The 11,838-nt window shown below is 40.3% G+C and overlaps 1 non-coding gene across 1 annotated transcript; it reads left to right on the top strand.

Moving 5' to 3' along the window:
* The first annotated feature begins 10,734 nt into the window (after nt 1–10,734).
* On the top strand, nt 10,735–10,842 carry LOC130964021 (small nucleolar RNA R71). Its single transcript, XR_009080134.1, has one exon. It is a non-coding gene; the product is annotated as a small nucleolar RNA R71 (small nucleolar RNA).
* Nucleotides 10,843–11,838: the final 996 nt, after the last annotated feature.

Here is an 11,838-nt window from a genome sequence, read left to right on the forward strand (position 1 = left end):
TCATTAGAATAATGCTTTTATAGAGGAACACTAACCATGAGAAGGTCTACTCCATCAGGTCCCAAAGTTGGCACAGTCCTCGCCAAGTTCTGAGGTTCCCACTTTGGGTAGGTATGCCAATCACGAAGCAAAGTAACTCCCGGCCATTGCTCCTCAGTTGGAGTTCCCAAAATCCTGGAAAGATCAAATTCAACAAAAGTAGTTAGTATGAAAGTGAAAAGGCAGCAGAAAAATTTTTCTTTTTCCATGATCACCATATATTTCAGAGCAGTTTTCTTTAACACTGGTCCATTCAAAGTTGTTATCAGATTCTTGTACATAAGGCTGAGTAAAAGAGCAGCAATGTCAAGCGGTTAATATTGCAATCTGTCTTTTCCACCAAGTAAGTTTCAAAGAAGTACATAAAGAGATTAAAATCCTATATGTTTCTGACATGTAATATTACCACAGTCATACACAGATTAAAATCATTTTCAGATGGGGCACAAGACAACTCAAAGTTTCTTTTCAGTTCATTTTAATTTCGTGCAACAGTAACTTGCAAAGTAGTACAACACGAAATGGAAAATCTGAACTGACAATGAGTCTAACTCATTTATTGAACAAATTTTGGCATGGAACTAAAAGGCAGAAACCATAATACCTGACTTCAATTTCTCATCCGGCCCAGTCAAGGGCTTTCTGAGCTGGTTCGGTCAATGGAGGATGCTCAGGGCTAAAGAAATACAGGTCAGATTTCCCAAGTAGCTCTGCTGTTTCTTCTGGTACTTTGAAAAGAGAAATTCAATTGGCTCTCAAGAATTTTGCAGCTTTACTTGTTCCTAAAAGAATACAAAAAAAATTATTTTAGTGCTTATGAGTAGAAGAAAGGCACAGAGCTATAAATTTAGAAAATGGATTCATTCAACTTCATGAAATCAAGATGGAAGGACATTGCTGGAAATCAAATTTCATTTAGTATCCAATCCAAATTCTGACCTGACCTTCCCATGATCTACAACCATAAAATTTTAAGCATATTAAAATTCTAAACTTAATCCACCAAACTTTTAACTATAGCTGATGCATCTGAATTACTCAATAGTAGTCCAAGTTTAAAACTATTGCTTATTTAAGCATCCACACAACATAAACAACTAATTCACAAATGTGGTATAAGGATATTAGATAAACAAGCTAAGTTATGAAATATTGAGTGTATAAGCATAAGGCCATGGCAAAAAAGAACTAATAACTATGCAAATGAGCAGTTCTAAAAAAGGAACAAAACAATGCATGCAGCCATCATGATCAGATCAGAGTAAAGAAAAATAAGAGTCATAAGAGCAATGCATAATTTTCTAATAATCTGTTCTCATGAAGGCTCTTTAAAGGAAAATGAACTCAGTTAATTTTCGGGTGGTGGGGAGGTGAGATAAAAATCGAACACAACCCTTGGATTTCATGGCCAAAAGCAAATTCATATACAGCTTTTGCAGCAAGCTTTATGTACATCCTTTGTGCACCATTTACAACCAGCAGTAAGGATCATGAAATGGTAATTGTAGATATGGATTCAAGTTAGATTCAGAATTCAATTGTGTAATCTACGAACTAATAAAACTTCCATAAGAAAATTATGAAAGCAAAATCGAAGTAAGTTGTACAATAATAATAATAGCAATAACACACCTCTCGAACTTCCTTAGCACTCTGTATGGTACCTAGGCTAGCCTGCAACAGAAGCATAAGATAAGCATCATCTTGAATAAACATAATATAGCAAGCTAAGATAAGTATCATCTTGAATATGCATAATATAGCAAGTAGTCTCTTACTTGTTTAGTCAGTTAGAACTGGAAAAAACACAGAAGATCAAAAGGGTTCAATCTACAAAAATGCTTTCATCCTCTTATCCTTACCATAACCCCACAATCTCACCCAAACCTCATTACGGGACTCATTTGTTCCTAGGCCATATCAAAGAAACACAAATAAGAAATGAGCAGTACCTGCAGGCGCTGCACCCTTTCAGATAAACTATGAACCTCATCAGATGCTCGCTTTTCTGCATTTGATAATGCTTCGTTTTCATGCTTCAAAACAGATAACTGACAAATAAGGGGAGGCAGTGAGTTAATAAATAGGTACTAAATCAAAATGTTACAAAAAGTAAATTGATTTTGGGTGTAAAGTGCATGTGAGCTTAAAGTTCAGAGGGTTAAATTACTTTTTTCACTAAAAATTAAAAAAAAAATTACTATTCTAGGAATACCCGAGAAATGGGAATATCAGTACAAATACAATATCAATATGACAACCATTTTACATTTTTTGTGCCAACATTCTCAAAGAAATATTAACACGTGAAAGAAAGATTATACAGCCATACAGGACTTACTACTAAGCTTGAACATACATAGTCTGTAAGTGCAAAATCATAAAGCCTTTGCCTTTGCCTCAGTCTGGATTTTAAATATATATATGCCTTTACCTCAGTCTCTTTCATGTTAAAAGCCTTAGTTAGCTCCAAAATATCTCTAAATCAGACTGATTAAGCATGAAAAAGGCAAGTATCAATAGATTATAAACCATGGCAGTTTGTCAAAACATTGAATATCAAAAAGGAAATGGGATTCACAAGTTATAATGCAGTCAGGACATAAAATAAAATAAAAAAATCAACATGAAACTTAATTAGTGATGATGTCTTGGCATAATTAGAAATCAACCATATATCTTGGCAGCTTCCACAATGATTCTGGGCAGCTCCAGTGATGGTGGAAGACCTTCAACAGCAGCCAAACAGAAACGTTGGTTCCCACAGCAGTAATGACAGTTACAGTAGCACAAGGAATCCGAACTCAACGAACTCAAGGGCAGAAATAGCTCAGGGCCGTGGACGCTGAATATGATTAGGACGGCAATAGGGAAGTAGCAACTCACCCCCACTAGTGGCTCCAATCGCAGCAACTCCAAATCGACGGCAGCAGCGGCTTGAACGGCAGTGGCGACGGAAGCTCATTGACAGTCGTGGCTCCAGCGACAAGCCCTTGTAGCGGTGGCAACAGATCGACAGCTCAGGGTGAGAGAAGCTCGACGGCGCACAGCGACACGAGCACGACAGCGGCTCCTCGCAGCTTCGTGGGTGGTGACGGCGACGAGCCTGGCTTCGACGGCAGCTATCGTGGGTAGCTCCTCTCTCTCTCTCTCTCTCATGTGCGACACGACGGCGGCATTCGACGGCAGGGAGGACGACTTTCCGCAGCTCTGAAGGTGGCAATAGTTGCAGCGGCACTGCGGTGGTGACGGCTGGGCAGGCCTTTCCTCTCTTCTCTTCTTCTCCCGATCCCTCTTCTCTCTACAGTGCTGCTTTTGTCTGTACGTTGAAGGAGGGTGAGGTTGCAGATGTTAGGGTCAGAAACTGGGGAAATTAGGATTTTCGGAGTTAATTTGGGGATTTTGGAATTTAGGGTTAGAAATTAGGGATGTTACAATGAGTGGTGATGGCGCAGAGTCTTCTCTGATTTGGGGGTGGCGCGAAGAAGGGAAAAACTAAGGTGGGGTTTTATGTTTTCATTTTATTTGGCTAAGTGTTTGTATGTGTATCATTTGCTGAATATTGAAAAAAATTTTACATTAGCTTGCTTTCAGGAAAAAAATGAAAAAATTTACTAAGTGTTAAGTTTTTTGCTCTAGATACATTAGGCATCACTTTTAAAATGCACCCAAAACTTAACAAATAGGCTACCCTTTAAAAGCGTCTCCTTTAATACAAAAAGTAAACCTATAGATATCAACCTACGGCTACGCTTTATAAGTGATTTCTATAATACCTAAGGCTACGCTTTTTAAATGATGCCGCATTTGTGTATTCTTTTCTCTTATAAAAAGGCAACACGGGAAAAAGCGTAGCCTATTCTATGAATAGGCTACGCTTTTCAAATGTAGCCTAAAAAAAGTGTGGCTGAATGGGTATTTTTCTTGTAGTGACACGATCTCTCAAAATCTGAATGGATGGCAACATGCATCCAACAGTACTAGAGAGGCAGCTTCTGAAGAAGCCTGTGATCCTGCGAACCCTGCCATGGCAGAGGTTAATTACATGGGTGAACCTTATGGAAACACCTATAACCCATCATGGAGAAATCATCCAAATTTCTCATGGAAGGATCAACAAAAGCCTCAACAAGGCTTTAACAATGGTGGACGTAATAGGCTGGGCAATAGCAAGCCATATCCATCATCTTCTCAGCAACAGACAGAGAATTCTAAACAAAACACCTCTAATTTAGCCAATGTAGTCTCTGATCTGTCAAAGGCCACTTTCAATTTCATGAGTGAAACAAGATCCTCCATTAGAAATCTGGAGGCACAAGTGGGCCAGCTGAGCAAGAAAGTCATTGAAACTCCTCCTAGTACTCTCCCAAGCAATACAGAAGAAAATCCAAAAGGAGAGTGCAAGGCCATTGACATAGTCAATATGGCCGAATGCACAAGGGAGGAGGAGGACGAAAATCCTAGTGAGAAAGACCTCCTAGGACGTCCCTCAAGCAAGAAGGAGTTTCCTATTAAGGATCCAAAGGAATCTGAGGCTCATACAGAGACCATAGAGATTCCATTGAATCTCCTTCTGCCATTCATGAGCTCTGAAGACTATTCATCCTCTGAAGAGGATGAAGATGTGACTGGAGAGCAAGTTGCTCAATATTTAGGAGCCATCATGAAGCTGAATACCAAGTTATTTGGTAATGAGACTTGGGAAAGTGAACCTCCCTTGCTCATTAATGAACTGGATACTTGGATTCAGAAAATTCTACCTCAAAAGAAACAAGATCCTGGCAAGTTCTTAATACCTTGTACCATAGGCACCATGATCTTTGAAAAAGCTCTGTGTGATCTGGGGTCAGGGATAAATCTTATGCCACTCTCTGTAATGGAGAAGCTGGGGATCATTGAGGTTCAACCTGCCCTGTTCTCATTACAACTGGCAGACAAGTCATTGAGACAAGCTTATGGAATAGTAGAGGACGTGTTAGTAAAGGTTGAAGGCCTTTACATCCCTGCTGATTTCATAATCTTAGACACTAGGAAGGAAGAGGATGATTGCATCATCCTTGGAAGACCTTTCCTAGCCACAGCAGGAGCTGTGATAGATGTCAACAGAGGTGAATTAGTCCTTCAATTGAATGGGGACTACCTTGTGTTTAAGGCACATGGCCATTCCTCTGTGACAGAAGAGAGTAAGCATGAAGAGCTTCTCTCAGTTCAGAGTCAAGAAGAGCCCACACAGTCAAACTCTAAGTTTGGTGTTGTGAGACCACAACCAAACTCTAAGTTTGGTGTTAAGACCCTATATCCAAACTCTAAGTTTGGTGTGGACAACTATACAACATTGACCTGATCACCTTGTGGCTCCATGAGAGCCACTGTCAAGCTATTGACATTAAAGAAGCACTTGTTGGGAGGCAACCCAATTTTATTTATCTAAATTTTATTTTATTGTTATTTTGTGTTTTATTAGGTACATGATCATGAGGAGTCACGAAAAAATCATAAAAATTAAAAACAGAATCAAAAACAGCAGAAGAAAAAAATTTTCACCCTGGAGGACGCACGGGCTGGCATTCAACGCTAGTAAGATGCATCTGGCTGGCGTTCAACGCCAGAACAGAGCACCATTCTGGCGCTGAACGCCAGAAACAAGCAACATTCTGGCGCTGAACGCCAGGAATGTGCCCAGAGAGGAAAAAACTGGCGCTGAACGCCAGTAACAAGCATGAAACTGGCATTCAACGCCAGAAACATGCTTTACATGGGCGTTGAACGCCCAGAATGTGCACCAATGGGCGTTTAAACGCCAGAATGATGCACAAAGGCATTTTACATGCCTATTTGGTGCAGGGATGGAATTCCTTGACACCTCAGGATCTGCGGACCCCACAGGATCACCTCAAGGATCTATGGACCCCACAGGATCCCCACCTACCATATTCCCACCTTCCCTCTTAATCCTAATCACACTCTCCTAATCTAAATTCACTCTTCCCCATGTCACACTTCCCAAACAACTTTCACCAATCACCTCAATTCCTCTTCCTAATTACCCCATTCACCATTCACATCCATCCACTCTTCCCCATAAACCCCACCTACCTTCAAAAATTCAAAACCAATTTCCCACCCATTCCAACCCAAAATGGCCGAACATACCTCCTCCATCTCCCTATAAATACCCTTCCTTTCTACTTCATTTTCACACAACACAAACCCCTTCTTCTTCACCTAAACCGAACCTACCACTCCCCCTTCTCTACCATATTTTCTTCTTCTTCTTCTTCTCTTCATTCTTCTCTTGCTCGAGGGCGAGCAATATTTTAAGTTTGGTGTGGTAAAAGCATAAGCTTTTTTTTTTGTTTTTCCATTACCAATGGCACCTAAGGCCGGAGTATCCTCTAGAAAAGGAAAAGGGAAGACAAAAGCTTCCACCTCCGAGTCATGGGAGATGGAAAGATTCATCTCCAAGAGCCATCAAGACCACTTCTATGATGTTGTGGCAAAGAAGAAGGTGATCCCTGAGGTCCCTTTCAAGCTCAAGAAAAATGAGTATCCGGAGATCCGACATGAAGTTCGAAGAAGAGGTTGGGAAGTCTTAACCAACCCCATGCAACAAGTCGGAATCTTAATGGTTCAAGAGTTCTATGCCAATGCATGGATCACTAGGAACCATGACCAAGGTATGAACCCAAGTCCAAAGAATTATCTCACAATGGTTAGGGGGAAATACTTGGATTTCAGTCCGGAAAATGTAAGGTTGGCGTTTCACTTGCCCATGATGCAAGGAGATGAACGCCCCTACACTAGAAGGGTCAACTTTGATCAAAGGTTGGACCAAGTCCTTGTGGACATTTGTGTGGAAGGAGCTCAATGGAAGAGAGACTCCAAAGGCAAGCCAGTCCAACTAAGAAGACTGGACCTCAAGCCTATAGCTAGAGGATGGTTGGAGTTCATTCAACGCTCCATTATTCCTACTAGCAACCGATCTGAAGTTACTGTGGATCGGGCCATCATGATTCATGGCATCATGATTGGAGAGGAAGTAGAAGTTCATGAGGTCATCTCCAATGAAATCTACAAAATAGCCGACAAGCCCTCACCCATGGCACGGCTAGCTTTTCCTCACCTTATTTGCCATCTATGTTACTCAGCTGGAGTCATCATAGAAGGAGACATCTTCATTGAAGAAGATAAGCCCATCACCAAGAAGAGGATGGAGCAAGCAAGAGAAGCCCCTCACGGTTCTCAAGAGATGCATGAGGAAGCTCATCATCAAGAAATCCCTGAGATGCCTCAAGGGATGCACTTTCCTCCAAACAACTATTGGGAGCAACTCAACACTTCTTTAGAAGGTTTGAGCCACAATGTGGAACAATTAAGGGTGGAACATCATGAGCACTCCATCATTCTCCAAGAAATAAGAGAAGATTAAAGAGCAATGAGGGAGGAGCAACAAAGGCAAGGAAGGGACATAGAAGAGCTTAAGGACATTGTGGGACCTTCAAGAAGAAGACGCCACTAGAGGTGGATTCATTCCTTGTTCTTTATTTCTTTCTGTTTTTCGGTTTTTAATATTGTGTTTATCTATGTTTTGTGTCTTTATTTCATGATCATTAGTATGTAACCATGCCTTAAAGCTATGAATAAAATCCATTAATCCTTCACTTCTCTTAAATGAAAAATGTTTTAATTCAAAAGAACAAGAAGTACATAAATTTCGAATTTATCCTTGAATTTAACTTACTTATATTGATGTGGTGGCAATACTTTTTGTTTTCTGAATGAATGCTTGAACAGTGCATATGTCTTTTGATCTTTTGAGCGGATAATTTATACGCTTTTTGGCATTGTTTTTAGGTAGTTTTTAGTAAGTTTAAGCTACTTTTAGGGATGTTTTCATTAGTTTTTATGTTAAATTCACATTTCTGGACTTTACTATGAGTTTGTGTGTTTTTCTGTGATTTCAGGTAATTTCTGGCTGAAATTGAGGGACTTGAGCAAAACTCTGAAAAAGGCTGACAAAATGACTACTGATGCTGTTGGAATCTGACCTCCCTGCACTCGAAATGGATTTTCTGGAGCTACAGAACTCTAATTGGCGCGCTCTCAACGGCGTTGGAAAGTAGACATCCAGGGCTTTCCAGAAATATATAATAGTCCATACTTTATTCGGAAATTGACGACGTAACTTGGCGTTGAACGCCAAGTTCATGCTGCTGTCTGGAGTTAAACGCTAGAAAAACGTCATGATCCGGAGTTGAACGCCCAAAACACGTCATAACTCGGAGTTCAACTCCAAGAGAAGCCTCAGCTCGTGGATTGATCAAGCTCAGCCCAAACATACACCAAGTGGGCCCCGGAAGTGGATTTATGCATCAATTACTTACTCATGTAAACCCTAGGAGCTAGTTTATTATAAATAGGATGATTTACTAATGTATTAGACATCTTTGGTCTCAGATTTGTTTTATTCTTCATCCTAAGAGACTATTGATCACATTTAAGGGGGCTGGCCATTCGGCCATGCCTGAACCTTTCACTTATGTATTTTCAACGGTGGAGTTTCTGCACACCATAGATTAAGGGTGTGGAGCTCTGCTGTACCTCAAGTATTAATGCAATTCTATTTTATTCCATTCAATTCTATCTTATTCTTATTCCAAGATATTTATTCATACCCAAGAACATGATGAATGTGATGATTATATGACCCTCATTATCATTCTCACTTATGAACGCACGTGATTGACAACCACTTCCGTTCTACATGCAACAGAGCTTGAATGTGTATCTCTTAGATTCCCCAACAGAATCTTCGTGGTATAAGCTAGATAGATGGCAGCATTTATGAGGATCCGGAAAGTCTCACCTTGTCTGTGGTATTCCGAGTAGGATCCTGGGAATCCGGAAAGTCTAACCTTGTCTGTGGTATTCCGAGTAGGATTCCGGTAATGAATGACTGTGACGTGCTTCAGACTCGCAAGTGCTGGGCGTTAGTGACAGATGCAAAAGAATCAAGGGATTCTATTCCAGTAGGCGCGGGAACCAATCAGTGATTAGCCGTGCTGGGACAGAGCGCGTGAGCGTAGTTTTCACTGCGAGGATGGGATGTAGCCCTCGGCCAGGTGATGCCTCCTGACGATTAGCCATGCGAGTGACAGCCACAGAGGACCATTTTCCCGTGAGGATAGAAAGTAGCCATCGTCGAACAGTGAACCCCTATACACAGCTTGCCATGGAAAGGAGTAAGAAGGATTGAGTTGAAGCAGTAGGAAAGTAGGCGTCCTTGAACCATACAGTATCTCCATTCGCTTATCTGAAATTCCCACCAATGAATCTGCATAAGTATTCTATCCCTTTTATTATTTCATCTATTTTCTTATTTCTATTTTCGAACCCATAAACCAATTTAATCTGCCTAACTGAGATTTACAAGGTGACCATAGCTTGCTTCATACCAACAATCTCTGTGGGATCGACCCTTACTCGCGTAAGGTTTATTACTTGGACGACCCAGTACACTTGCTGGTTAGTTGAACGGAGTTGTGAAAACAACTGATGCCATAATAATGATTTCATACAAATACAAAGAATAGTGATCATAATTTCGTCCACCAACAAGTCATCCAGTTCTTTGGTGAGCAAAGGAGGTTCATTCTCCCAAGTCTCATTACCAAATAACTTGTCATTTAGCTTCATGATTGCTCCAAGGTATTTAGCAACTTTCTCTTCACTGACATACTCATCCTCTTCAGAGGAAGAATACTCATCAGAGCTCATGAATGGCAGAAGTAAGTCTAATGGAATCTCTATGGTCTCATTTTGAGCCTCAGATTCCCATAGTTCCTCATTGGGGAACTCAGTGGAGGCCAGTGCACGCCCATTAAGGTCTTCCTCAGTGGCATTCACTGCCTCTTCATCCTCTTCAAGTTCGGCCATGTTGATGGCCTTGCACTCTCCTTTTGGATTTTCTTCTGTATTGCTTGGAAGAGTACTAGGAGGGAGTTCAGTAACTTTCTTGCTCAGCTGTCCCACTTGTGCCTCCAAATTCCTAATGGAGGACCTTGTTTCAGTCATGAAACTTTGAGTGGTTTTGATTAGATCAGAGACCATGGTTGCTAAGTCAGAGTGGCTCTGCTTAGAATTCTCTATCTGTTGCTGAGAAGATGATGGAAAAGGCTTGCCATTGCTAAACCTGTTTCTTCCACCATTATTATTGTTGAAACCTTGTTGAGGTCTCTGTTGATCCTTCCATAAGAAATTTGGATGACTTCTCCATGAAGAATTATAGGTGTTTCCATAAGGTTCTCCCATGTAATTCACCTCTTCCATTGAAGGTTTCTCAGGATCATAAGCTTCTTCTTCAGATGAAGCATCCTTAGTACTGCCTGGTGCAGCTTGCATTCCAGACAGACTTTGAGAAATCATATTGACTTGCTGAGTCAATATTTTGTTCTGAGCCAATATGGCATTCAGAGTATCAATCTCAAGAACTCCTTTCTTCTGATTCGTCCCATTGTTCACAGGATTCCTTTCAGAAGTCTACATGAATTGGTTATTTGCAACCATTTCAATTAGTTCTTGAGCTTCTGTAGGCGTCTTCTTCAGATGAAGAGATTCTCCAGCAGAGCTATCCAAAGACATCTTGGACAGTTCAGAGAGACCATCATAGAAAATACCTATGATGCTCCATTCAGAAAGCATGTCAGAAGGACATTTTTTGATTAATTGTTTGTATCTTTCCCAAGCTTCATAGAGGGATTCACCTTCCTTCTGTCTAAAGGTTTGGACTTCCACTCTAAGCTTACTCAATTTTTGAGGTGGAAAGAACTTTGCCAAAAAGGCATTGACTAGCTTTTCCCAAGAGTTCAGGCTTTCTTTAGGTTGTGAGTCCAACCATGTCCTAGCTCTGTCTCTTACAGCAAAAGGGAATAGCATAAGTCTGTAGACCTCAGGGTCAACCCCATTAGTCTTGACAGTGTCACAGATTTGCAAGAATTCAGCTAAGAACTGATGAGGATCTTCCAATGGAAGTCCATGGAACTTGCAATTCTGTTGCATTAGAGAAACTAATTGAGGCTTAAGCTCAAAGTTGTTTGCTCCAATGGCAGGGATAGAGATGCTTCTCCCATAGAAGTCGGGAGTAGGTGCAGTAAAGTCACCCAGCACCTTCCTTGCATTGTTGGCATTGTTGTTGTTTTCGGCTGCCATGGGTTCTTCTTTTTTGAAGATTTTTGCCAGGTCCTCTATAGAGAGTTGTGCCTTAGCTTCTCTTAGCTTTCGCTTCAAGGTCCTTTCAGGTTCAGGGTCAGCTTCAACAAGAATGCCTTTGTCTTTGTTCCTGCTCATATGAAAGAGAAGAGAACAAGAAAATATGGAATCCTCTATGTCACAGTATAGAGATTCCTTGAGGTGTCAGAGGAAAAGAAAATTAGAAGGAAGAGGTAGAATAATTCGAACTTAGTCAGATAGAGTTTGAATTGTGCATTGAGGAGGAGTGGTACTCCATAAATAGAAGGATGTAAGAAGAGGGGAAGAAATTTCGAAAACTAAATTAAAAAGATTTTAAAAACATTTTGAAAAACTTTAATTGATTTTCGAAAATCAAGAGTGGGAAAGAAATCAAGTAATTTTTGAAAAAGATTTTGAAATTAGAATTTAAAAAGATATGATTGAAAACTATTTTGAAAAAGATGTGATTAAAAAGATTTGATTGAAAAGTTATGCTTTTAAAAAGATATGGTTGAAAAGATATGATTTGAAAACAATTTTTAAAAAAAAGATTTGATTAATGACTTGCCT

This window comes from Arachis stenosperma, chromosome 2, assembly GCF_014773155.1.
Source record: "Arachis stenosperma cultivar V10309 chromosome 2, arast.V10309.gnm1.PFL2, whole genome shotgun sequence".
Taxonomy (NCBI): Eukaryota; Viridiplantae; Streptophyta; class Magnoliopsida; order Fabales; family Fabaceae; genus Arachis; species Arachis stenosperma.